The following is a 26967-nucleotide window of genomic DNA, read 5'->3' as shown; positions in this document are numbered from 1 at the left end:
ATGAAAGACAGGGTGGAATATTCAGAGAAGGGTGTTCAAATCCTCAGTCATGAAGTAAGTCACCTTCATCCAGACAGTCCCTCTCCAGTTACATTGCAGGATTTTTCTGAAGATAGAACTGGGATGTGTTGATGCCTGCATGTAGTTAAAACTGGGATGTTGGAGCAGTGAGGACCAATCACGGGAAGACAATTCTGTGAATAGGATTTGTGTGCATAGCTAACAACAAAAACAGAACAAAGAAGGGCCATCTCTGAACATGAAGATCTGAATGCATTGGCAGAGGAAAAGCAGCACAAATATGGTTGGTACTGTATATGCTGCGTGTATAAGTCAAGCAGCATATAGAATTGGGGGCACCCTAATTTTACCACAAAAAACTGGGAAAACTTATTGACTCGTATATAAGTCGAGGGTGGGAAATGCAGCAGCTACTGGTAAATTTCAAAAATAAAAATAGATACCAATAAAATTATATTGAGGCATGAGTAGGTTAAATATTTTTGAATATTTATTTCAAAGAAAAACAGTAAACTAGCTCTATAAGTGGAAAAGGGAGTCAAAAAAAACCAATATGGTCTTAACAATAACTTTAAAGTACAAAAACCTTAGTTCAACCAGCAGCAAGCTAAAAAAACACCAAAGTTAAAATCCTTCAAAGAGCTGGATTTTTTGGTCAGGGGAGAACGTTTATGGTAGCAGTACCAACGACTTTCAAGAGTATCTTTAGGAGACCCTCCTGATGTTACCACCCAGGTTTGAGTGAAGTTTTGGTTCAAGGGGTCCAAAGTTATGGACCCTCGAGAATATAAGCCCATCTACTATTAGCTTCCATTGGAAACAATGGGGGGATGGGGGAGTCCATAACCTGGACCCCTTGAGCCAAACTTTACCAAACTTGGCTGGTATCATCAGGAGTGTCACCTGATGATATCCTGCAATTCTGGTGCCGCTAGCCTAAAAACTGCATCCCCTGGTGGCCAACAAAATAAAAACCCTTTGGGTCCTTTCTTGGACCACTTCAGCTTACTCGACCCAACGAATGTGGACAGGACCCTGGATGCTGTGCGATCTACCACTTGTCCTTTTGACCGTGCGTGCCCTTCCTGGTGGGTGAAAGCCAGCAGGGGAGAACCGAACCACCTGTTGGATATAGTGGCAGCTCCCTTGAGCAAGGAGTTTTCCTGATGCGGCTTAAAGAAGGCGGTAGTCCGCCCGGCTCTAAAAGACCGTCTTTGGATCAAGGGATCTGGCCAATTACCGCCCAGTTTTCAAATTTACCATTCTTGGAGTAAAGGTAATTGAAGGCGGCGTTGGATCAGGCCGAGGAGTTTGCCCTGGATGATAATGCACAAGCATTACTGGATCCCTTTCCAGTCCGGCTTCAGCTGGTCATGGAGACGAGATAGTGTTGGTTGCCCGTTGTGGGCGATCTCGGCGACTACTTGGATAGAATTCGGCTGCGCGTGTTGTTAGATCTCACCGCTTGGCGGCGTTGGCGTAATGAATCATGACCTTCTGGTCCACTGCCGCTGGTATTGCCAGGCTGGTGGTTCAGCCTTGAATTGGCTGACCTCATTTCTCTCAAAGACCCGGGGGACAGCAGGTAGAGTCGGTGGGTCCTTATACGGACGGCGCTACATCATGTGTGGGGTGTCACAAGGAGCGATACTCTCTCCAATGCTCTTTAACATCTATATGCACCCCTGGCAGGGTTTTAGTCAGGAGTTTTGGGCTGCGGTGTCACCAATATGCTGATGACACGCAGCTCTTGCATTCCACAATGGAGGGCCACCCGACCTCGGCTCCTGATGCTCTCCAAGCTGTTTAAAGTCTGCCGTGGCGATGGTTTACAGTTCCCAGTGCGAGTGTCGACTGAAGTTGAGCCCTACAAAGGCGGAGATCATCGTGACTGGTCGAGAGGGAGTGCCAGTGACCTTTAGTCTGCCCTACGCTGCGAAGGCGGTAACATTAACCTAGATCGCCAAAAAACCGCCGAGTGCACTGGACCCACATCACCATCCTGCGGCAGGCTAGCAACTGGCCCCTACACTCTCCACGCTTCCCGGATCTATACAGTGATTATGCTGCAGTCACCTCTAGGGAGTTGGACTACCTGTAACTTCTAAGCTCCTACTGGCGGGCTTACGCTTTAGCCATGATTCAAGAAATTGAAGCTTTCGTACAAAAGACCGGCAGCCAGGTTGCTGGCGGGAACATCTATTAGGGACCAGATTACTCTGGTCCTGTATCAACTACACTGGCTGCCCGGTGCCGTGCGGGTCATGTTTAAAGTTCTGGTTTTGACCTTCAAAGCTATTTCGCGGCCTTGGACCAGCAGCACCTCTGCGGGACCGTCTCTCCCTATGCTCGCCCTGCTAGGCCCTCCATCCTCGGAGGCGGAGGACCTCCTAGTGATCCCTGGCCCCAAAGTGATCCGGCTGGCAGCTTCTCTAAAGGGCCAGGGCTTTTACAGCCCTGGCCTCTACCTGGTGGAACAGGCTCCCAAGTGAGATCAGGCCCCTCGCGAGTGGCTACCAGAGTTTCCGTGAGGGCCTGCAAAACAGACCCTGTTCCACCAGGCATTTGGCTTCCAACCCGAGGGAGAAGTAACACTTCTGTGGAAAAAATCCTGGCCTCGGGGGGGGGGGGGGCAGGAAGGGGAAGGGGAAATGAATTTTAATCACCATTTGGAACTTTTGAATTTTATAATTTGTATATGGTTTTAGCTGGGATTGTTAAGGGGTGAAATGGATTTTAACTGTTATTTGAATGATGGACACCGCCCTGAGCCCCTTGAGGGGAAAGGGTGTGGTATAGAGTTAATCAAAAATAAATAAATAAATAAGTAAAAAATAAAATATTTTTTTAAAATACAGCTGGCTTCGTGTATAAAGTCGAGGGGGCTTTTCAACACAAAATGTGCTGGAAAACTCAACATACTACTCAAGTATACTCTGACTCTATTAGCAGGGAAGAGATGGGGATATGAAGCTGATCTCACATGTGGCTGCATGGAAGGGGATTGGTTGATCATTTATTATTCTCACATTTTACCAAAGAAAGGGGGAAAAAAAAGACATGTGGAAGGAACCTGCCCCGTCGCAGGGGCAGACTCTTCTTGCTTGCTTCCAAGACTGCAAGTTTTGGCGATCATTTTTCTGTTCATCTTGCATTTCTTGACTCACATCAAGCCAGTTCTTTGGTGCGCTCATGCCAACTCCTGAAGACAAAAATAGGAGAAAGTGGAAATAAATTCTAGGAAACAAGGAGGTACATCTGAAATATTTTATCCCATATCTAGACTATGCAGGAAGCAAGAGGAGATGGAAGAATTTTGAAGAGGCTGTCTACACAGCTCCACCGTAGACTCTGGGTCAGAGATGACAGTTTTAATGGTCCCTTGTACGACAAAAGAGCCTCCCTGCACTTAAAAACAATCTAGCCCCTCAAGAAGAAAGGGTCTGTTCCTTGCAGGGCTAGTTTTCTGCTTACACAGAAGGGAATATTTTAAAAAGCCATCTTCCACGTCCAACCAAATCTACCACCCCTTTCTGCTGCATGTGTGAACCAGGTCCAATTTCTTGCTGCCTAACCAACAGTCACAACCACTACAGTCACAACCACCACAATGGTATATGGGATTACTTTTAAGCAAGCATCCTGTACAGGGGAAAGGTCTCATAGTTGACCATCCACAGCTAACTTCAGCAATCAAATAGAACTGCTTTAAGCCTACTGTCTTGCTGCCCAAAATATGTAGAGTTGGAGATCCAGAAAGAGCACAAAATGGCAGCCAGTCTGGTCCAAAACAGCCTCCAGCCCATTTAATTTGCCTCCAGTTCTTACGTGCCCACACACAGAGCAATACAGGCACGCCTTTGTAGGAGGTGGCTACTGCAACGTTTCTGAATTATCTGTAAACTCAAAGCATTGTTTCTCTTTTATTTAAAACATGTATACCCCAAACTCATACCCACAATCAGTGTCATGGCAATATGAAGACAGAATAATAAACCAAATCCCAGCAATAGCAAAGCCCACAAAACAGCGAAAAGCAACAAAAGCAGACAGCAACAGTAGCGAGGGTCAAGGAACACAAGCAAAACATCCAATCAAACTCTGCCATCTGTCTGAAGGAACCTCACCTCAGCACAAGATGAACTGCTGTGATGTCATAGAATGTTCATCCACGCGCTGACTACAAAGGGTCATTCATAACATTCTGAATCTTGGTGCAGCTAGGGAGCGGGCTGTCTTGGGACAGGGAAAAGCTTCACACATGGCTATAACAACATCCCATAAGGTTGTATCTAGCGACTGCATCTGATCTTCCAGCCACGATCCAAAGAAAATGATTTGATCCAAAGAAGCTCTAATCCTTCTGTACCTGCAGTGTCATTTGATCCCTCTGTGCCGTTTCTGTCTCCATGTCCACTGACTAGGCAGAGTTTGCACATTCAGTTCAAGTATCAACACGGCATTGATGGTACATATGGATGGATGTTCTCTGATCCACAATCCTCTTGAAGTTCAAGTTTCAACACCTTTAAGAAGTGAGGCAATGTTTAAAAAAAATCATGCAAAACATCTTCTAACAGTGGACAAAAAATGTCTTGGTTTAAGATTTTGCATATTAAAAGCTCCAGATTTGGCAAAAGGCAGGGCCAGTTGAAGAAGAAGAAGAAGAAGAGTTGGATTTATATTCCCCTTTCTCTCCTATAGGAGACTCAAAGGGGCTTACAAACTCCTTGCCCTTCCTGCCCCAACAACAAACACCCTGTAAGTGGGGCTGAGAGAGCTCAGAAGGACTGTGACTAGCCCAAGGTCACCCAGCTGGCGTGTGTTGGAGTGCACAGGCTAATCTGAATCCCCAGATAAGCCTCCACAGCTCAGGTGGCAGAGCGGGGAATCAAACCCAGTTCCTCCAGATTAGAGTACACCTGCTCTTAACCACTACACCACTGCTGCTCCTTGAGGTTGAGGGTACTTTGTCATCATACCCAAGCTGTACTTCTGGCCTTTTCTCATACTACCACCAGATGAATTGAAGCCAGTGTTAGTGCTGTGCATCAGATATACACCCGATATCTGAGAACAAATTAAGCTCCTATGATGTGCCTGCAGAGGTGTAGCTAGGGAAAATGGAGCCTGGTGCAAAATCTGAGTTTTGATCCCCCCATGTTTATTTTTTTTTGTATTTTTAGTGTTTTTTCAGTTTTCAGTCTGCAGGGGGTGCAGTTTTTAGGCTAGTAGCATTGAAATTTCAGGGTATCTTTAGGAGACTATCCTGATGATACCAGCCAGGTTTGGTGAAGTTTGGTTCATGGGGTCCAAAGTTATGGACCCTCAAACGTGTAGCCCCCATCGCCTATTAGCTCCCATTGGAAACAATGGGGGATGGGGGAACCCCCTTTGGGAGTCCATAACTTTGGACCTCCTGAATCAAACCTCACCTAACTTGGGTGTTATTATCAGGAGAGTCCCCCGAAAACTCCCTGAAATTTTGGTGCTGCTAGCCTAAAAACTGCTCCCCCGCAGGCCAAAAACTGGAAAACACTAAAAAATACAAAAAACAAACCTAACATTTTTGCTATCCCCCAGGCGCATGCCTGGTGCAACATGCAACCCCCATTTCCCCTTGCAGCTACGCCTTTGTATGCCTGCACCCTCCCCATCATACCATCCCAGTCATTTGGATGTTTGACTCAAAAACCAGTCCTCAGGAAGGATATTGAGGGTTTCTACTCAGTAAGTCCCAATACGAACGTGCTCAAAACATCCATAGGTATCCACTCATGGACAGAATCCACCATATTCCAAGGCCCAGTCTGTACACACCACAGATGAGTTGGTAACAAACTTCTGGGCCGGTATTAACGTTGTATTCTCTCGAGAAAAGAAACCTTACACACAGAAATCCAGTATGACAGGAACAAATCTATGCTACTGACAAGAATGATAGATTATCCCCCATTTGTAAGGAAGTGTAGGATTGAAGACCTTGAGACAGCCTCCACAAAGCAGATGCGGTCTCATTGCAGGACCTCGTTCCTTTGGCTCTACCTCCAGTTCTTACGTGCCTAGTCATGGGAAGTCAAGACACGCCTTTGTGGGAGGGACCTATTCTCAAGCCAGTTGTACCTCCTTGACAAGCCTTCAGTTGAAATTACACATGTGATGCGGACAAATGTCAACAAAACCACTTTGGCCTGCAACCGAGGAAAAAGAACTGAGGAAGTGGGTTCCAACCTTTTTTCCACTTGCGTACTCCTTGACAATCCATTTCCCTAAAATTGTTCCCCATATTAGCAAACCTATTACATAATTTGTTTCACGTACCCCCAAACGTTCGGGTGCGTACCCCTAGAGCCGTGGTGGTGAGCCTTTGGCACTCCAGATGTTATGGACTACAACTGGCCATGCTGGCAGGGGCTGATGGGAATTGTAGTCCATAACATCTGGAGTGCCAAAGGTTCGCCACCACTGCCCTAGAGGGTTGGGAACCACTGAACTAAGGGAAGACAGCTAGTGAATCCATTGGGGAAAGGCCATTTATTTCAAGAACCACATTCGCTTTCGTGGAGCGACTCATGGTTAGAATTGAGCACTCATTATTTTACATTTGAGGATGAAGACCACACAATCAGCCAGATCGACAAGAGAGGGAGAGGGAGGCGGATGTGCGGATGGATTGGCAAGCCCTGCCTTTTAGAAGGGGTTGACCAAGTTGTCCTTTGATTCTCCAAAATCAGAATTTGGGACAGCTGCTGTCCTCCCTATCTCCTTAATCTCCTCAAACCAGTGTGGATCACACAGACCCTCCCTCAAGCGTTATGATTCACTGGACCCCACACCACCCCCTTAGGAGAATAAGATTATTACCTTTTCAGAACATGCCGTAGACTGAAGCAACTGAGGTATGTTTTGATCCAATTCTGAAGGCCGTATCTCAAAAGGACAAAGGTGATGTCTCACGGTTCTTCAGAGAGGGAAAGCCGGAAGGTAAACAGTTGTAACCTTGAAGAGGCAGGTGTCCCATCTGAACAGAGCAGAGAGAGAGAAAAACAGGAGAACAAGGGATTCCATTCTGTTTCCAAAATTAAATTTGGGCTCTTATCATACTCATTCAACCGTACGCTCCTCAGGGCCTTGTGCTTATATACCTCTGTCACACGCTACATATAACAAATGCACATATGATCTGAAACGTCGCCACCCTTCCCAATTCTGTACTGACCCCAAATTCTACACACCCAAAAATTACACGCAAAAGATAAAAACTGGCTTATTTTTGTGGACATGTGCACGTTTTATCTCGACCGGGCTTCTGCAAGAGGAAATTGTCCTGCCGGGGGTGGCGCATTAGAAGCGGCTGTCAATTTAGGATGGTGGAATACATGAAGTGGAAAACATGAAAAAAAAAGGCACACCAAGCAAGACACATGGATTCCGTCACAGGAAACAAAGGCGCCGTTCGGACGTTTTGAAACATAAGACGACAAGCACGAGAACAAAGAACTCGGTTTGTAAAACATTAATGAAGCTGGAGTAATGGAAGCAAAAGAGGGAAAAAAAAGAATCGTTAGACTAGGGCAGGATGCATAACCTTTGGAGACCATCGCCCAACCGCAAACCCAAAACCCACTTATTTATCGCAAAGTGCCAATACGGCACTTTAACCTGAATACTGAGGTTTTAGTTTAGAAAATGGTTGGCTCTGAGGCGTGAGTTACTTGGGAGTAAGATGGTGGTGGGGTCGGTGGTTTTCAGTTTCTTTGAAGCAAATCAGGCAACTCTTCCAACAGGTGAATCACTAATTCTAGGGAGGGTTTACTCAGAAGCAAGCCCCATTGCCAGCGCAACCGAGCTAATTTAGAAAAAGAATTGTGCTTTTGTTCTTTCATGAAAATCAGTGGGGATTACCAGCTTTAACAATAAGGTGACCTACACTGCTTCCCCAAAACGAGGTCTTAGGTTTAATGCTAATAATCGAGCCCAGCGGCTCAGGCCAGCCTTGGTGTGTGTGTGGGGTGATTTCATTACGATGAACTCTCTGTGTGTGCATGCCCACAGAGAGGGCTCTGAGTGCCACCTCTGGCACCTGTGCCATAGGTTCGCCATCATTGGACTAGGGAGATGAAAGGAACTGGGTTTTCCACAGAATTTGAGAGAAGGTGAGGAATATTACAGGTAGGGTGGGTGCCGGCTCATACACTGCAGCAGCAGCCATGTTGGGGTTAGTGTATACCGAGGTCACTGTCGTACAGGTAACCCCGGCCGTAGGTTCCCCATCTCTCTGACCCCCCAACCCTTGGCCAGCTCATGGGAAGCACAGACCAGTTTGGGTTAAGAGGGATTTAAGCCAGACACCCCCATCCTACTATATCTGGTGCTATACAATATACTCTTGCCACAAGATCACAGATATGATAATGTTACCTGAAAGCATCATTTATTTATTTATTTATTTATTTATTTATTTATTTATTTATTTATTTATTTATTTATTTCGATTTATTATACCGCCCCATCCCCGTAGGGCTCTGGGCGGTGTACAATACAATGCACATATACAGATAAAAATGCAAGTATACAAGTAAAATAACTAAAACCATTAAAAGCAGCAGTAAAATAAAAACTAGTAGAAAGATTAAAACTAACACGCAATGGCGTCCGACAGATCCATTTCCAAACCCTCTTTCAGGGGGAAGATCAGCAAACCCCAGATGGCAAAGGCACTGATGTAAAGGCCATGGGGGGCAAATGTAATGCAATTAAGAATGCTGTTCTCCAGTGACAGTCATACACCCAAACTTGTGTGGCCAGTATTCAACATGAAAATGGATTAGACTTCACCTGCTCTTAACAAAACCTGTAGCGTTGCTCACCTTGGAAAACGTTCACCATGGAAACCCCAATGTGTTTTAAATATGCGAAGAAAAACTACCAGCGCTGAATCTCTTATATGAATTACTGAGCACACAGTTTTCCTTTAAACATTTAAGACATGGTTTGTTAGACAAGGCCTACAAACAGCCTTTATACAAAAGGCCTTCACACACCCACCAGATATTGGCCAAAGGTCTACTTAAGGACCATCACTTGTTTTCAACCCCCCCCCCTTTTTTTTAGACCACAAACGACTGGTGTAAATATTGGGGGTAAATGTGGGCCAGGAAACATTTTTAAAATGTTGGTTGGGGTGGGTTTTCCGGGCTGTGTGGCTGTGGTCTGGTAGATCTTGTTCCTAACATTTCGCCTGCATCTGTGGCTGGCATCTTCAGAGCTGTATCACAGGGGGAAGTCTGTTACACACTGTGTCCAGTGAGAAGGGAATGTTTTAGTGGGGTATAAATTTTTCATGTCCCCAGGTAGGGAACCAATCTGTAGGTGTTTGGGTGGGACTTGCTATGCTAAGTTGTGGTTGATAGAATAGTATTGCAGGTGGGGTTTTTCAGTCCAGGGAGTGATTCACATTAGCATTCCCTGCAGCAGCAATATTGGTGAATGCAGATCCTATGTTTGGGTGGAGTCCATTGTCCATGAACTTAGCATGCCCTTGGCCTTTGCTTCTGGTGTTTTTAAGTACTGATAGCCAAGCTTTGTTAATTCTCAGAGTCTCTTCTTTCTTGTTGAAGTTGTCTTGGTGTTTGTGAATCTCAATGGCCTCCCTGTGCAGTCTGACATAGTAACCTTCTGAACCTTCCAACCAGTTGAATCCAGCCGTGAAAGCCTTCGACAATACATTTTTTTAATGGGCTGGTAACCTTTGGCAAACAATTCCTTCAATAGATACCCAAAACACACACACACACACTCCCGTTCCCTTCTACTATACACAACTGTTTTTGACAGGGCAAGGGATAAATTCAGGGTTGGTCTGGCCTGTCAAGCTATCTTGAGGGCCCATTTGTTTCAACGTGTGTTAAATTCTGACTGCTTAACTTTTAAAAAGTTAACAGAGAGCAACAATAACATTCACAAAATTAAATTTCAGTGGGGTGTTTTGTTTGCTTTAATCAAAGGATTCTTGTTTTGTGCTTGTGACAGACAGTAGTAATCTTGATCCTGGAAGGTTGAGAACAGTGGCTTCGTATCTGAGTGGGATATATGCTGTTGAGTTAGAAGAAGCATTTGGATTTTTCTCACTTTTCTGAACTGTAAGGAATCTTAAAGTGGCTTGCACTTGCCTTCTCTTCCCCTCCCCACAGCAAGCATCTTGTGATGTAGGTGGGGCTGAGGCCCCTTCCGCACATGCAGAATAATGCACATTCAATCCGCTTTCACAATTGTTTGAAAGTGAATTTTGCTATTCCGTACAGTAAAATCCAGCTTCAAAGTGCATTGAAAGTGGATTGAAAGTGCATCATTCTGCATGTGTGGAAGGGGCCTGAGAGAGTCTGGGGAGAACTGTGACTGGCCCAAGGTCACCCAACAGGCTGCATGTGGAAGAGCGGGGGAATACACCCCTTGTTCACCAAATAAGAGTTCACCACATATGTGGAGGAGTGGGGAATCAAACCTGGTTCTCCACATTAGAGTTTACCTGCTCTTAACCACTACACCAGTGGTGGCGAACCTTTGGCACTCCAAATGTTATGGACTACAATTGGCCATGCTGGCAGGGGCTGATGGGAATTGTAGTCCACCATGCTGGTTCTCATGCACTTGTAAACAGAATGCTGATACTTAGGAAACAACTTTTTTTTCCAGTTCAAGGAACCCATGCCTAAAAATTCAACACCACCTTCTAAAAAGGTACAGGCAGGCTCCTAGGAGTTTTCAATCATTTCCAGGCTTGGATATGATCCCCTGAGATATCTTGGCAGGCAGAGGATGTAATTAAGTAGAATTTGGGGAGTGCTTAGAAAGCTTGAGTTCGAATTCCCACTCACTAATGAATCTCACTGGGCAATCCGAGGTCAATCACTCTGCCTGCCTACTTTACCTCACAAGGTTGTTGTGAGGATAAAACAGAATATAATTAGGGTCATCTAGGAGCCGTGGTGAAGAATTTGGCATTCTCCAGATGGGTAAGGGGATTGGTTTCTACACGTCCCATCAGCCCCTGCCAATTGGCTATGGTGGCAGGGGCTGATGGGAATTGTAGTCCATACCATCTGGAGTGCCAAAGGTTCGCCACCACGGCTCTAGGACAAGAAAGGGATATCCTCAATGGGACCAGTCAGAGAAGAAAAGGTGGCTCAACCGACATCCTGCAGAGACTCTTCTCTTTTTGCCCGATAGGCGTTGCTTCCTAAGATGGACCTGAGGCTTATTCTGGGGGCCTCCCCCCCCCCACAAACTCCCTGTGGAGTTCGGGGCAAGGATGCAGTTAAATGCTGTTGAGGGGGGCTCACCCTGCCCCCAATCTCCATGTGGAGATAAGGAGCGGGGCCAGCCAGGCTTGCCTGGTCCCCCATCTCCACGTGGTGATTGGGAGCAGTAAGGACCCATGTGATTCGGGCCTCAGCGAGTCTGGGGTCCAGCAAGGGTCCATCCAGCTCTACCTTTATACCATTGGCTCCACCCAGAGGTGGGATTCAGCAGGTTCACACCATTTCGGCAGAACCGGTTGTTACAATAGTGCTTGTAAACAACCAGTTGTTAAATTATTTGAATCCCTCCACTGGCTCCACCCCCAATCCTCCCGCCCCTCCCATGCCCCCCCCAGCTACACCACTGGTTTGCCCTCATGTTCTGGGGTAAGGTACGTGGCATTTTGAGAGGCTTCTTGCTCCTAATGCCAGGGGTCTGGTCAGAGGTGGGATCCAGCAGGTTCTCACAGGTTCCCGAGAGTAGGTGACTAATTATTTGTGTGTGCCGAGAGGGGGTTACTAATTGGTGATTTTGCCACGTGATTTCTGCCTTAGTTACGCCCCTCCTCTCAGCAGTAGCACGCAGAACTTGAAGCAGTCTAGCAGGAGGTGCACCGCGCGGCGTGAAGCGGCTCTGCGCCTCGTGCGCTGCATTCGTTCCCTTGGGCCCAAGGGGGGGCGAAGCCCTGAGCGTGTGTCCTTGCCCAGGAATGCCACGCCCCCGGAATGCCCAGCCACACCCCCGCCATGCCCTGCCCAGCCCCATTGGTGCTACGCCACAGTTTGAATCCCACCACCATGGGAACCTGTTACTAAAATTTTTGGATCCCACCATTGGGTCTGGTACTCCCTCCCTACATGCATATGCTCGCAGCTTTTTAAGCTTTCAGTACCAGCTAAAACAGTTTATTTTTACCTGAAGTAACTTAACCTAACCTGGATTTAACTGCCTTGCCTTTATAATTGAACACTTTAATATTTAGACATCTTACCTGGATATTACCTGGTTCCTGGATTATTGCTATTGTCCATGGCTGGTTTTACATGTAGCCATATCTTAATTACTTGGTTTCTCTTCCACTAAGTTCTTAAGCGTTCCTGGGTTTGTTGGGGGGAGTTTGGTAACATTTTTTCTGTAATTAAGATTTCTGAGTCCCTTCAGGAAATACCAGTCCCAGAGTAGTTGGTTTTACCAGTTTACCAAAAGGAAGAAAAGGCAACTTGCCTATCACAACTGTCTGCCTTACAATACACACCCTCTAGGGCCGTGGTGACGAACCTTTGGCACTCCAGATGCTATGGACTACAATTCCCATCAGCCCCTGCCATGCTGGCAAAGGCTGATGGGAATTGTAGTCCATAACATCTGGAGCGCCAAAGGTTCGCCACTCCAAGATGCATCCTTTGGACAGCAAAGATGCTCAATAGACCTCAACCACATTTTACACAAACATTTTATAATTCCTGGCCTAGACCATACACAGGAATCTTTTACAGTACAATGGAACTCTACAATAAAGTGACTAATGTGAAAAGATTTCCCTTGTACAAAATCATGAATAAAATCATGCTTGAAGTGGGGTCCATTAAGATGCTTTGGCTGAGTTATGGACCATCTGCTTGGAATGCAATAGTCCCAAACTCACTCACCAGTATCTCCGGTTAAAATAAGTGATGAAAGGTGGAGACACGCTGCCGGTCACCGTCAACAGTACTGACTCTGACACGTCAATGATCCAACTTAGTAGTACTAGTCAACAGTTATAATAAACTCACACATAACTCCATGCACAGTGTATTCTTCTTTTTTCTTTGCACCGAGAGACTCATGTTTGTCTAATCATGCATCTACCACTTAACATCTGATTTAAACCCTGCTTTTATCCAGGTATTGCTTCCCTGTTTTATTTATAAAGTGAATGCATGCTGGCTCTTTCTTATACAGCAGTCATTATGAACATACATGCAGAAGATTCGTGCATTCACTGAAACCTGTGAACAATGCGAGCATGCTATGCCGATGACACAACGGTGGTGGGGCTCATCTCTGGAGGGGATGAGTCTGCCTATCGGAGTGAGGTGGACCGATTGCTCTCATGGTGCAGGGAAAATAACCTGGTTCTTAATACTAACAAGACAAAGGAGCTTAGAAGAAGAAGAAGAGTTTGGATTTATATCCCCCCCTTTCTCTCCTGCAGGAGACTCAAAGGGGCTTACAATCTCCTTGCCCTTCCCCCCTCACAACAAACACCTTGTGAGGTAGGTGAGGCTGAGAGAGCTCCAAGAAGCTGTGACTAGCCCAAGGTCACCCAGCTGGCGTGTGTGGGAGTGTACAGGCTAATCTGAATTCCCCAGATAAGCCTCCACAGCTCAGACGGCAGAGCTGGGAATCAAACCCGGTTCCTCCAGATTAGATACATGAGCTCTTAACCTCCTATGCCACTGCTGCTCCTATAGTGGACAATAGAAGGAATAGCTCAGAAATTCAGCCCTTGACTATAAATGGAAATCAAGTAGAGCGGGTGGCTAGTTTTAAATTTCTGGGCGTTATGATTAAAGAGGACTTGACCTGGGGCATACAGACTGCCACGGTGGTTAAGAAGGCCCAGCAAAGACTGTACTATCTGAGACTTTTAAGGAAACAACAACTGAATGGAAAAACTCCTGGTGTCCTTTTACCGCTGTGCTATAGAGAGTGTCTTAACCTACTGCATCTGTGTATGGTTCTCCAGTTGCACACCAGCAGATAGGAAGGCGCTCCAAAGGGTGATCACTACTGCACAGAGGATTATCGGCTGCCCTCTCCCCTCCTTGGAAGAACTCTATAATTCCCGAAGCCTAAAGAAAGCCCAAAATATTCTGAGAGACCCGTCTCATCCAGCACACTCTCTTTTTGAACTGTTACCATCCGGCAGAACTCCATACAGGTCTATCAAAAACTAGGACAAAGAGGCTTAGAGACAGCTTCTACTCTAGAGCTGTGTGGCGATGCTAAACCTCAGCCGCTTCATGTGGATGTGCTTTGGGGCTGTGTAGGGATGGGTGGAGGAAGAAGAGGAAAGTGAGGATGGGGTATGAGTCTGAAATTGTGTGCATCGAGGAATGCTGCTGTAAGAATTTCGCTTGTCGCAAGTGCACAATGACAATAAAATAGCTTATGCTTATATTTCTTTTATGGATTTCAAAGAGACAGGCGTGAAAATATGGTGGGAAAGATCAGAATGCAAAAAAACCCCACAGAGAAATATGGAACTGCAAGGGACGGTCCTCCAGAGGACATAGAATTTCATTTATTCTACAAGGCTTTTGAAGATGTTTAAGTTTGTTTCTTCAATTGTAGCTCTCAAATGGGGCTTCGTATTGCTTGATTTTGCTGTCTATTCTGATTGATAGAAAACAGTTGCTGCTTTGGTATGCTCTACATGAAAGCCGTTTTAGACATTCACCTGAATTGAAAAATGGGCAATAGTCTAGAAAAGGGGTGTGTGTGTGTGTGTGTTTTAAAAACCCTCACAAAGACACAGCTACTTACATCCATAAACTCAGACTTGCAGAAAACTGCTAGGTTGCAACTTAAGAGATCTGTACTGGGTAGGTGATAAAGCAGGTACTGCTTTCGTCTATCATATGCTCTTCATTCTTCCATCCCACCTGCCATCCACTTCAGAGCAGCACACTCACTGTTGTGGTCAGTACAGCAGACACAGAGGATACAGGAAGAAGAACCAAAGGGAAGGCTAGGAGGAAACTAAGGAGAACTTCTACTTCACTTAGGCAGTGGCCGGGCCGAGCGAGGATGGGGGGGTGCATTGCGCTCCGAGCACATGCATGGGGGGGTGTAAAATTGCCCCGGGCCCTCCCTCCCTTTTCCTTGCACCCCCCTCATGGCGCCCTCCCCTGCGCCTTCCCACATTTACCTTAGTTCCTTTTCTTTTCTAGTACTTTTCAGGGTGAAAAAAGGGGTCTATGTACAGCTCAGGCTCAAAAGCGGCCTGAGGAACTACAGTTCCCAGGAGACCTTGGGGCTCACAAGGTCTCCTGGGCTTGGAGTATGGATTCCTCAGGCAGTTTTAGCAGCCTGAGAACAATGAAAAGGCTACTTTCACGCCTGAAAAAAGTACTAAGAACAAAACCTCAGACTGAGAGAAGGGTGCGGGGGGGTTGCCGCAGGACGTCGCCATGGGGCCGAGGGGGGGCTGCGGGGGATGGAAAAACACACTGCGCACCAGACAGCTACGCTTCTGTTCATAGGTAAAAATATAGTGCCAATTGGCCATGCTGGCAGGGGCTGATGGGAATTGTAGTCCATAACATCTGGAGTGCCAAAGGAACTAAGGTCAGTTTGGGAAGGGGGCCAGGGGTACCATGAAGTCGCCCGGCGGTGAGGGAGCTGCGAGGGATGGAAACACACTAGCACCAGGCCTTCAGCTTCCGTTCATAGGTAAAAGTATAGTGCCAATTGGCCATGCTGGCAGGGGCTGATGGGAACTGTAGTCCATAACATCTGGAGTGCCAAAGGAACTAAGGTCAGTTTGGGAAGGGGGCCAGGGGGGGGGGTGCTGCAGAAGTCGCCAGAGGCGGGGGGCTGCGGGGGGCCGGGCACACTCTTGCGGGCCCAGCTACGCTTCTGTTCATAGGTAAAAGTATAGTGCCAATTGGCCATGCTGGCAGGGGATGATAGAGGTGTAGTCCATAACATCTGGAGTGCCAAAGGTTCGCCACCACTGGTATAGTGCAACCTGATACCCCTAGATGGGCACAGTTGTCAAAAGAAAGCCGAGCCACGTGCATCAGGGGAGTCAACTTAAAACTGCTTTTTTCTGAGAAGAAGCCCACTGTTCTCTGAGCAGTTATCTTGGAGTCAACAATGTATTCCCCCTTACTCACCTACAGGCGATCCCAATGGCTGGCTAGCTGTAATAAAGTCAGAATCTGCTGGCAATAGTGATGTGGGTTTTTTTCTGGAAAATTAAATTTCTAATTCAAATCCACATAAATGCTGTTTGGAAAATCTAAATATTTGCAAAAGAAGGGAAATGTGCCATGTAGAAGCCTGGACCAGTTCTGATGCTGGGGTTTGTCTAGCATCACATCCCAATATTTAGTCCATCTAGGTGTCAAACTCGTGGCCCTCCAGATGTTATGGACTACAGTTCTCATCAACTCCTGCCAGCATGATGATGGCAGGGGATGATGGGAACTGTAGTCCACTGCTTTATCTGGAGAACATGAATTGACACCTGTGAAACTTTTACAATAGCCCGCAACCCAACCACTGTTTACATACCGCGGGGAGGGAAAACTGTGCATGGAAAAATATGGAAATGTTACCAACCAGCCACCACTTAATAGTTTAAGGACTCCACATTTATGGGGCACACGTGACAGCATGGCTGGAACATTACCTAGATGTCTCACATTGGGTTTTGCAGAATTAACTCATGGGATCTGGAAGGAAAGCACTGAGGAACCTGGAGGGCTTCAGAGTGTGGTGTCACAAAATCACATCATTCACACACGCCAAGCGGAAAGGCATATTGGGCTTTGCTGCAAAAAAAAATCAATTCAAGAGTTTGGCAGCGCCTTGCGTTTGCCATGGGGATCAATGTCCTTGCTGCTGTTTCGTTGAAGGTGGGTAGAAGATAGAGCCGTGGTGGCGAACCTTTGGCACTTCAGATGTTATGGACTACAATTCCCATCAGCCCCTGCCAGCATGGCCCTTCCTTCCTCACAACAAACACCCTGTGAGGTGGGTGGGGCTGAGAGAGCTCCGAGAAGCTGTGACTAGCCCAAGGTCACCCAGCTGGCGTGTGTGGGAGTGCACAGGCTAATCTGAATTCCCTAGATAAGCCTCCACAGCTCAAGCGGCAGAGCTGGGAATCCAACCCGGTTCCTCCAGATCAGAGTACATCTGCTCTTAGCCACTGCTCTTAGCCACTACTGCTCCTTGCATGTTCACTCCTCCTTCCAGTTTGGTGTCACCTGCAAATTTAATAGCACAGTGGACACTTGGTTTTCGTACCATCGGTTTTGTAGGACTTCAGTTTTGGTAGATTCTCTCAGCTGAAATTTTGATTAGGTTTTGGAAGTGATTGCTCCGGTTTTGTAGCCGGCTTTTGTTGGTAGCACTAATTTTGCGGCGAGCGGCGTTATAATACTCCATTACTGCCATTACTGCCAACAAGGATAAAATGAGTGTAAAAATAAAAAGTGATATTCTGGATGCCTCTCTCCAAGCACAAAATGGTAGCCTCCTTCAGAGGCAATTGTAAAGCAATCTCCCATTTCTAGAGGAGGCAGATAAATATAGCCACCCTGGCTGGTGTGTAGCTATCTCAGCATTATGCCTCATGATGCCAGCGTCACTGGTAGCCTGAACAGGGAATGGAGAATAAAAGCTCACCACCTTCTCAGGACCAGATGGTGAAGCCAGAATGATTTATTCTAACAGGCCTGCCAGATAACCTCGTTCCCTCTTTGATGGATCGTGGGAATGAATTGTCAATGTTGTTTACCTTGATTTCATTAAAGCTTTTTACAGGGACCCCCATGAATTTCTGATAGGTAAGCTGGAGAACTGGACTAGACTCCAAATAGTTAGGTGGATGAGGGTTGGAGAACCATACTCAAGAACTGATGCGTCAGTGGCATTTAATCTGACTGGAAGTCAGTGGTGGGATTCAAAATTTTAGTAACAGGTTCGATTGTGGTGGGATTCAAACCTTGAGAGGTGTAAGCCAATGGGGCTGGAAGCGAGGACGCGGCAGGCGTGGCCAGCAGGCATTCCTGGGGCAGGGCATTCCCTGGCGGGGGCTGTGGCAGGATGCAGGGGAAGCCGCGCCCAGGTACGTTCCCTTACGCCTCTAGATTCAAATAATGACTGTTTAAAGTATTTAAAAAGCAATATACCGAAAGGTATTATTTCTTTTTTATTATTATTTATTATTATTTCTTTTTCATATAATTATATTGATTGATTTTATATAATAACATAAGTAAGGAGAGAAACCAAAAACTATTTACAATTGTTAACGTATTACAAACATATCTAATTTATTGTCGAAGGCTTTCACGGCCGGAATCACTGGGGTGCTGTGTGGTTTCCAGGCTGTATGGCCGTGTTCTAGCAGCATTCTCTCCTGACGTTTAGCCTGCATCTGTGGCTGGCATCTTCAGAAGAGGATCTGATAGAAGATGCCAGCCACAATCTGAGAATGTCTCTTTTAATGCAACCATGGCAATACAACCTCTAATTGTCTATCTCTCTCAGTCAGCCCCAAGCTAAAACATCCTATGCTGCCTCCTCCTTCCCATATTTCCCTCCCTACTTTCTACTTCCCCTTCAGATTCCTATAACTACTTTATCTATTCCACTTGAAAGAAAACTAACAGAGGGAGAGATCCAAAATCCTTAATCTAAAAGAGTAGTTTAAACTCCTCTCTTTCCAATATAAATTTCAAGGGGAAAAAAAATAAAATGGAAAGTCTTTATCTATAATACTTTCCCAACCTTTATACCAATTAACAAAAAAAGAGAATTATTTAAAAGAGAATTATTATTAAAAGAGAATTATTATCTGAACACACTGGAAAAGTGGGCAGATGTGAACAAGATGCAATTCAACAAGAATGAATGCAAAAAAGGCTAATGCAGTATTGGGGTGTGTTCTTAACAGGGCCACAACATACAAATGGGACTATGTGCAGTTCTAGAGGCCTCACTTCAAAAAGGATGTGAACAGGCTGGAGTGGGTGCAGAGAAGAGAAACAAGGAAGATCAGGGGTCTGGAGATGAAGCCCTACAAGGAAAGGCTGAGGCACTTGGGAATACTGAGTCTGGAGAAGAGGAGGCTGAGGGGGGATTGCTCTCTTTAAATATTTGAAAGCCTGTTACTTAAAGGGAGGGCAAGAGGCATTTGCTTGTTAGCAGCAGAGGGTAGGGCTAAATGGCTTAATGGATATAAAACATCAGGCAGAAAGGAATTACTGGTGGGATATTAGGATTTTTTTTTTAAATGGTGTGAATAGTTCAGCTGTAGAATTGGCTGCCGAGGGAGTTAAGAGAACTCCCCTTTTCTGGTTGTCTGGATGAACAATTGTCAGGGATGGTTTAGGACTGATTCTACATTAAGCAGGGATTTGGACTAGATAGCCCAGTGGTTCTCAACCTGGGGGTTGCGACCCCTTTGGGGTTCGAATGACCCTTTCATAGGGGTCGCCTAAGACCATAGGAAAATGGTCTTCTTATATTTTATAGATACCAATTTTATGGTTGGGGTTCACCTCAACATGAGAAACTGTATTAAAGAGCAGCAGTGGCGTAGGAGGTTGAGAGCTCGTGTATCTAATCTGGAGGAACTGGGTTTGATTCTCCGCTCTGCCGCCTGAGTTGGAGGCTTATCTGGGGTATTCAGATTAGCCTGTACACTCCCACACACGCCAGCTGGGTGACCTTGGGCTAGTCACAGCTTCTCGGAGCTCTCTCAGCCTCACCTACCTCACAGGGTGTTTGTTGTGAGGGGGGAAGGGCAAGGAGATTGTCAGCACCTTTGAGTCTCCTGCAGGAGAGAAAGGGGGGATATAAATCCAAACTCTTCTTCTTCTTCTACTAAAGGGTCGCGGCATTAGGAAGGTTGAGAACCACTGATAGCCTGTATGGCTCCTCCCAACTCCAGGTTTCTATGAGGTAAGGAATTCACAAAGGGAGTGCCTGTCTGCATGTTTACTACAAAGCTTAGCCTCAGCTTTATATTAATGATCCCCAGTTAGGGGCCATCTTTATTTCTGGCCACCTGTCTGTTGCTGTCCAATCTCAGCATGCCACAAAGGGGGGGGGGGGGGGGACATTTTTAACTATCTAAACTTAAAGTACTCATTTCATGCAAGGAAAATCAATACCTGTACCAGTTAATATTAGTGCATTCTTAGTAATAAGATTATAAATGCAAATCCACTTCATGTTTCATTTCGATATAGATTATATCAGATTTAGAGAAGATTATGTGTTCATTGTAATTATTCTTTTCAATTGTGAAAATTGATATGACTGTTATGTTTACTTAGTTTCAATTCTTAATTCTTTTTCTAGTACTTTTAAGAGTTGGTTTTAGTTGGAAGAGACACAAAAAAAGGGAAAAAAAAACCATTACTACGAGCATTCAGGATCCATAAGAGCCACCAGTCATGGAAATCCCTCTCCGGCAATTACACGCTTAGGGATTACCTTTTTAAAACATTTGATAATTGTCGGTTGACATTTCATATCATTTTTATAACTTAGGGAGTGTGTGCCTGTTTTTGGCTATTATCAAAACAATACAAGTGGTTGTTTACTTGAATAAGTTGCCAAAATTACTCATGACATAGAAGAGTTGAATAAAAGATGTCTGTAGATGTAGGCTGGCTGTATTTACACCTGAGAGAAATTAAACTGGTGCAATAATCATTCCCTCTCACTATGGACGCCTCGAAATCTTAGCTCTATGAAGGGACTCCTATTTCTCTCAAACTACATTTAGTAACATTCTCTAGGGCAGTGATCTCCAACATAGTGCATGATGCACCTGTTTGTTCTCTCCCCAAACCAAACTGCTGGTCCTGTTTTTCCTCCATCTCAATGGAATAGGAAAGCATGAAGCCCTGAGCCCTTCGGGGGAGGGCGGTTTATAAATACAACAAATAAATAAATAAATAAATAAATAAGAAAGAAAGAAAGAAAGAAAGAAAGAAAGAAAGAAAGAAAGAAAGAAAGAAAGAAAGAAAGAAAGAAAGAAAGAAAGAAAGAAAGAAAGAAAGAAGAAAGAAAGAAAGAAGAAGAGAACTTGAACCCAGGAGGCATCACAGCAGTACATTCAGGGAATCAGAGTTCAAAGGAGCTGCTCCTTCTGCCTGGGAAAGGTCCATAGGGACCTCAAGAAGAAGCTCCTGGGGGGCTTTCCCCACTGACAAAGTTGAACTGGTTTCTACCTATAGGTTATCAGTGAATCCCCACTGCCACCGAGCTCAACATTGTTTTGTCTCAACCTCCCCGCCCTCAGAACTTCACGACATCCTTATGCAGTTATGAGCTTACTTTCTGCGGTACAAGGTCGATGCAGCTTGAAGCTTAGTGGGGAAGCATCGAAATGACACCTCATCCGTTCAACCAATCATGAGCAGCTTTTGTGGCATGCAAACGGAGAGTAGTCTCAGCAGCGCCAAGAAAGCATGTAACTAATAAGCTGTAGGCAGCTACCACGTTTCCGCCCGTAACACAAAGCGCCAATAAGCGATCAAAGCGAAACAGGCACAAGATGATCCGCCCACTTAGCTCGGTTCCAGAGGCCAACTCGAGATTGCTGTGGGGTTAGCCTGGAATCGCCCTCCACTGCAGGGAACTGAGGCCGACGCCCGGCTCTCTTCTGCTTAGTGGGGAAAAGCCATGATGATGTAAAAGTTAAAGGCGGCTCTGCTTGGCGGCTCTTTTAGCGACAGTGCCTTTAAAAGAGACATGAAAGGAAGCACTTCCACAAGAGCAACATCACCTATCACTGTTTGGGGAAACTGTTCTGAACAATGGGTTAGATCCAGGAGAATTTTTCACTTAATTCAACCAAATTCCCTTCCTTACTACAGGCCTCATCCCCATGACTTTTGTCTGTGCTTGTCCCTTGGTTCTGATATTCTGCCGTCTCTTTGGGGGGGTCAAGGGCAGTTCTTATTTCTTTTCCCCAGCTGAAAAGATGGCTGGATCATCAACACTGAGCCTCATTCGCACATGCAGAACAATGCACTTTCAAAGCTGCTTTCAGTGCTCTTTGAAGCTGTGGAATAGCAAAACCCACTTGCAAAATAATAGTTGTGAAAGTGGTTTGAAAATGCATTATTTTGCGTGTGCGGAAGGGGCCTTTCTTTCCAGGCAAGTGATAAAAGCAAAAGAGTCTCTTCAGGGTCTTGCCCCCCAGCAAACCGCCCCATGGATTCCTGTACGAAACTGACTTCAATTATTATTATTATTATTATTATTATTATTTATTAAACTTGCTATACCGCCCTATCGAGATCAGGAAGTGATGAACAACATCAAGAATCATACAAAACATAAACTGTAAACTGTAAAGAAGCGGCTCCCGTTTCCGCCCATTAACCTGGCGGGCCGTTTCCGCTTAAATAACACAACAAATTACAACACAGACCTTTACAAAACAAGACTCCTTAAAAATGTAAGAAGAGTCTGGCTGAATCAGACCAAAGGCCATTTAATGTTTCTCACTGCACTCAACCAGATGCCCCTGGGCAGCACGAAGGCAAGGGATGGAGCTAAGAACCGTGGCCCCCGGCAACCAATATTCAAAGGTATCATGCTTCCCCTGTAGCTGTCCTGGTTGATAGCCACGGGTGGGTTCCCTGGACGTGGTTAACCCACGTCAAAAGCCACCAAAGTTAGAGACTACGCATTGTACCAGTGAAGCTGATTACAGCCCCATCTTCTTTAACGCTACGGTTATGCTCCTGAAAACAGAACATTTGAAGTGAAACAGCTCAATAAGAGATATTGGCAACACTCGTTCCAATGAGGACATGCTCACAGGATCGGCATTTCTTCGATGACATATAAGGTGGCAACTACTGGTGTTGGTGCCTTTTGTAACCAAGCAAACGGAATGAGGCCATAGAGAATAAACGGACTAGAGTGGCCAACAAAAAAAGGGGGGAGGGAAGAGACTTTAAAGAAAGAGAGAGGAAGATTGTGAGATAAGAGGAAACGAACGGAACGGAACAGCATAAGAAGAATGGCGACTAGAGCAAAGAATGGTAATAATGGAAATAATGGAAAGACTCCAGAAAGAAATAATACAGATCTTTAGTTTATTTAGAGGTGCTTGTACCACCTGCAGCAGTGACACGCCACTTTCAGCGCAGCCATATTTACTTCCAGCTGGGCTGATTGTATCATTAAACCACCATTGAGCCCTCCTCCCCATCTTAAAACACACACATACACACACGATAGAAGGTAAAGTTTCCCATTCAGTCGTGTCCGACCCTGGGGTACCACTGCAAGCGAGTTTCATAGAGCAAGCCGTTTTTTTGTAGGAGTAGTTCCACTTGCCCGCTGGCTTTCCCGGCTATTCTTTACCCTAGCTGTGTGCTGGTACTATTTACGACCAAGGAATGGATGGATGGCTGAGTTGACCATGAGGCCAGCTGCCAGGATATCCCCTGACCCACAAGGGCTCGAACTCTTGACCGTGTGAGTGGCAGTGCAAGCATTTAACCACTACGCCACGCGGCTCCCTACACACAAGATAAAGAGTGCTATAATGAAGAATCTTTTCAGGAGAGATTAGCAACTTTTTGAGCGAAGAAGCCCTTATGTCCCTCCGTCCTGAATGTGCTGCCAATCAACTATGTTGGGTTCCTGTGAATCCTTGCACTAAGAAAAGGGGAAGACAGCATTCACTTCCTGTGCGTTATGATTAAAGAGGACCTGACCTGGGGCGTACTGACTGCCGTGGTGGTTAAGAAGGCCCAGCAAAGGCTGTACTATCTGAGACTTTTAAGGAAACAACAACTGAATGGAAACTCCTGGTGTCCTTTTACGCTGTGCTATGAGAGTGTCTTAACTTACTGCATCTGTATGGTTCTCAGTTTTTTACACCAGCAGATAGGAAAACAAGGGTGTCACTACTGCACAGCAGAAGGGATTATCGTACTGCCCTCTCCTCCTTGGGAAGGAACTCTATAATTCGAAATAAAGAAAGCCCCTGAAAATATTCACAGAGAACCGTCTCATCAGCACACTCTCATTTTGAACTGTTACCATCCGACCAGGCGATACAGGTCTATCAAAGAGAAACTAGGACAAAAGAGGCTTAGGGCAAGCTTCTACTCTAGAGCTGTGGCGATGCTAACTTTCATGGCGGCTTCAGCGTAATGGATGTGCTTGGGGCTGCAATGTAGGGATGGGTGGAGGAAAGGAAAGTGAGGATGGGGTATGAGTCTGAAATTGTGTCCATCGAGGAATGCTGCTGTAAATTTCACTGTGCGTGCACAATGACAATAAAATGCTTATGCTTATATCTCTGTCATGGATGGGAGAGGTGGGGTTGTGGATCAGAACTGAAGCATTTGCTTTGCAGAAAGACCCAGGTCCAGTCCCCAGTGTTCCCACTTGAAAAGATCAACTGGGCTTGGAGATGATTTGGCAGATCTCAGCCTGAGAACCTGGAGAGCCACTGCCTGTCAAGAGCATACTGAACCTGATTAACCGATAACCTGATGCATCGTAAGGCAGGTCCACATGTCTCTCTCACTCAAAACTGCTTTTCTCTAAGCTAAAAAAAAACCCCAAAAGTTTTCCAATGCAGCACTTTTTACCCTAATGTGGACTTTGCACTGCTCCTCAGCTCTCCTCCACTTGCACCATGAAGTCTTCGGCAATGTCTTCTACGCATTTGCGGGCAACCTCCATTTCCAGCATTCTGATTGGCTGAATCCCCCCCCTCCACTCACTTTCACCAATTTAGTTTTAAATGACTCTGCACAAAATAGGTGCTGGGAATGGGCATCCTCACCCCCCCCCCCTTATCTAAAAATCCCTGCATGTGCGAGGGAACCGCAGTACTCCAACCCCCTCCCCGGTCTAAACTCCTTGCATGTGCGAGGGAATCGCCGCCCTCCCGGGCAAGGGAATCGCCTTCACACGCCGCTTCTCTGCAATGTTTCTCAAGTTTTTTTGCAAAGTTTAGAAAGGTTTCTCCTTCTGTGTTTTTTATTCCACTGCAAGGGGGGGGGAGGGCGGCCATTCACTGGAGGGGCGGGCCAGAGCAGCGAGGAAGGAAAACTGCCAAGGAGTTTTCACAGCAGTGGAAGCCGCCAGAGCAACAGAGGGGAATCCCAAAAGGTCCTCAACCTTTGCGGTTCTGGCAAGTCCCATTAGCAAAGCCACTGCTGTGACAAGGCAACAGTGTGGAAGACACGTTGCAGCACCGAGAGCTGTGGGGAACTCCCCATTGGGCTGGGGCATTTTTAACGGGCAAAATCGCTCATTGTCAGGCAAATAACTTGGAATTTTGATGGTTTTGTTCTGAACCCTTCCATCTCCACAATGCCCATTTTGGGAGACCTCTGGTCTTTGATCTGTTGATTTATAATCTCTGGAATTTAAATCCCCCCCCTCCCTACACAACTGAACCTCTTCATTGTGATGCCAAGATCTCTTTCCCAGACCAAACACAAAATGATCCTTTGGGTTTTCCCCCCTAAGATATCTTTTCCAGTCGGTCACTGCCAGCTCAGAAGCCCATCGGCATCTTCGTAGGCCCCAGAGTACATTACTTAAGCATAAGCATTTTATTGTCATTGTGCACGCACAACGAAATGTACAGCAGCATTCCTCGATGCACACAATTTCAGACTCATACCCCATCCTCACTTTCCCCTTCCTCCACCCATCCCTACACAGCTCCAAACACATCAACACGAAGCCATGGAGTTTATTAGCATAGCCACAGCTCTAGAGTAGAAGCTGTCTCTAAGCCTCTTTGCCCTAGTTTTGATAGACCTGTATCATCTGCCGGATGGTAACAGTAACTTACCCGGATGGTAACTTGACCCTAAACTTCACATTCTCTAATGTTGCCCACATATCCAGTCTGGATCTTTACTCAGCTGTCTTCGTGATCAGCTTTGGTTTCCGCCCAGTCATTCGGGGTCATCTCCAAACTGGCCACTCACTCATCCTCAGTTTAAGACAATTTATGGAAAAGTGAATCAGCATTACTCCCCAAAAGAGATGGGGGGGGGGGGGTGTGTGACCTTCTCACTCGGCAAGAACCAACGCTGACCAAATCAGCCAAGAGGAAATTGTGCATCTTACACCAATAGATGGGAATCCTGAAAACGGAGACCTGCCTTTACCGTAGGGGAAAAAAACACCTTTATGCACACAGAGAGATGGCTGGCAGGACACAAAGGACAGACAACCTTCCCTGTTACCTGCAGACGTGAGACGGAAAGAGGGATCTGCAGTGAAACCCGACTCCTTCCGCATTAAGACAGGGTAGGGACTTCTTCAGAGGAGGCTGGATCAAATTCTGCACACACACCCCGGAAATGAGCAGCCTAGGCACATTCACATGCAAAGATGCCAACAGTCCGAAATGGAAAAAATCCTGCCACTCTCGTGGAGATCTGATACGTGCGGAAATGGGCAGCTGCAGCTTGTCATGGCGTGGAGGTAAATAGTTCGATTCGCCTTGCAGCTTGCTTCTTTTGATACTGGGAAAGATACACCCAACTTGTGCAACCAGATTTTTTTAAATTTAAGCTAGTTCCTTCAAAGAACTGGAGGCATCATTGCAGAGATGCATGCAGCAAACGTTCCCAGGCTGTTGCTAGCAAGGTGTGGGGGATCCGCACGTTGCCAGACAACCCGCACCACTTATGCAAGCCCCGTCCACGCTGCTGCCGCTCCTACCTTCGGGGTCCAGCCTGCGGCTGCCGAAAAACGCCTCCGCCTGTTGAGGGTCGCGCCCAGCCATCTCTCAAAGTTTCACCCACAGCAGCAGGAGCACGCGCGACTATCTGAGCGGGGCCACGCTGGTGCAACGGGCAGCGAGGCCTGCCTGCAACCTGCAAAAAATGTCGACGGTGCCTCGCCCCA

At 46.1% G+C, this 26967-nt stretch overlaps 1 long non-coding RNA gene and 1 other non-coding gene across 3 annotated transcripts; both read right to left on the bottom strand.

The window, feature by feature from the left end:
• Window positions 1-2862: 2862 nt before the first annotated feature.
• LOC125425278 lies at window positions 2863-26967 on the bottom strand. 2 transcript variants are annotated; one of them, XR_007243342.1, is made up of 4 exons: window positions 26782-26967; window positions 6886-7042; window positions 4391-4547; window positions 2863-3223 (listed from the first exon to the last, which is right to left on the bottom strand). It is a non-coding gene; the product is annotated as an uncharacterized LOC125425278 (long non-coding RNA). The 2 variants fall into 2 exon arrangements; XR_007243341.1 differs by having other exon boundaries at window positions 2882-3223; window positions 4149-4547.
• Window positions 3756-3892, bottom strand: LOC125425292. Its single transcript, XR_007243347.1, has one exon. It is a non-coding gene; the product is annotated as a small nucleolar RNA SNORA38 (small nucleolar RNA).

Source organism: Sphaerodactylus townsendi, unplaced genomic scaffold, assembly GCF_021028975.2.
Source record: "Sphaerodactylus townsendi isolate TG3544 unplaced genomic scaffold, MPM_Stown_v2.3 scaffold_25, whole genome shotgun sequence".
In the NCBI taxonomy this organism is placed as follows: Eukaryota; Metazoa; Chordata; class Lepidosauria; order Squamata; family Sphaerodactylidae; genus Sphaerodactylus; species Sphaerodactylus townsendi.
The sequence above is the reverse complement of the archived record's forward strand: the minus strand, read 5'-3'. Positions and strand labels throughout refer to the sequence as shown.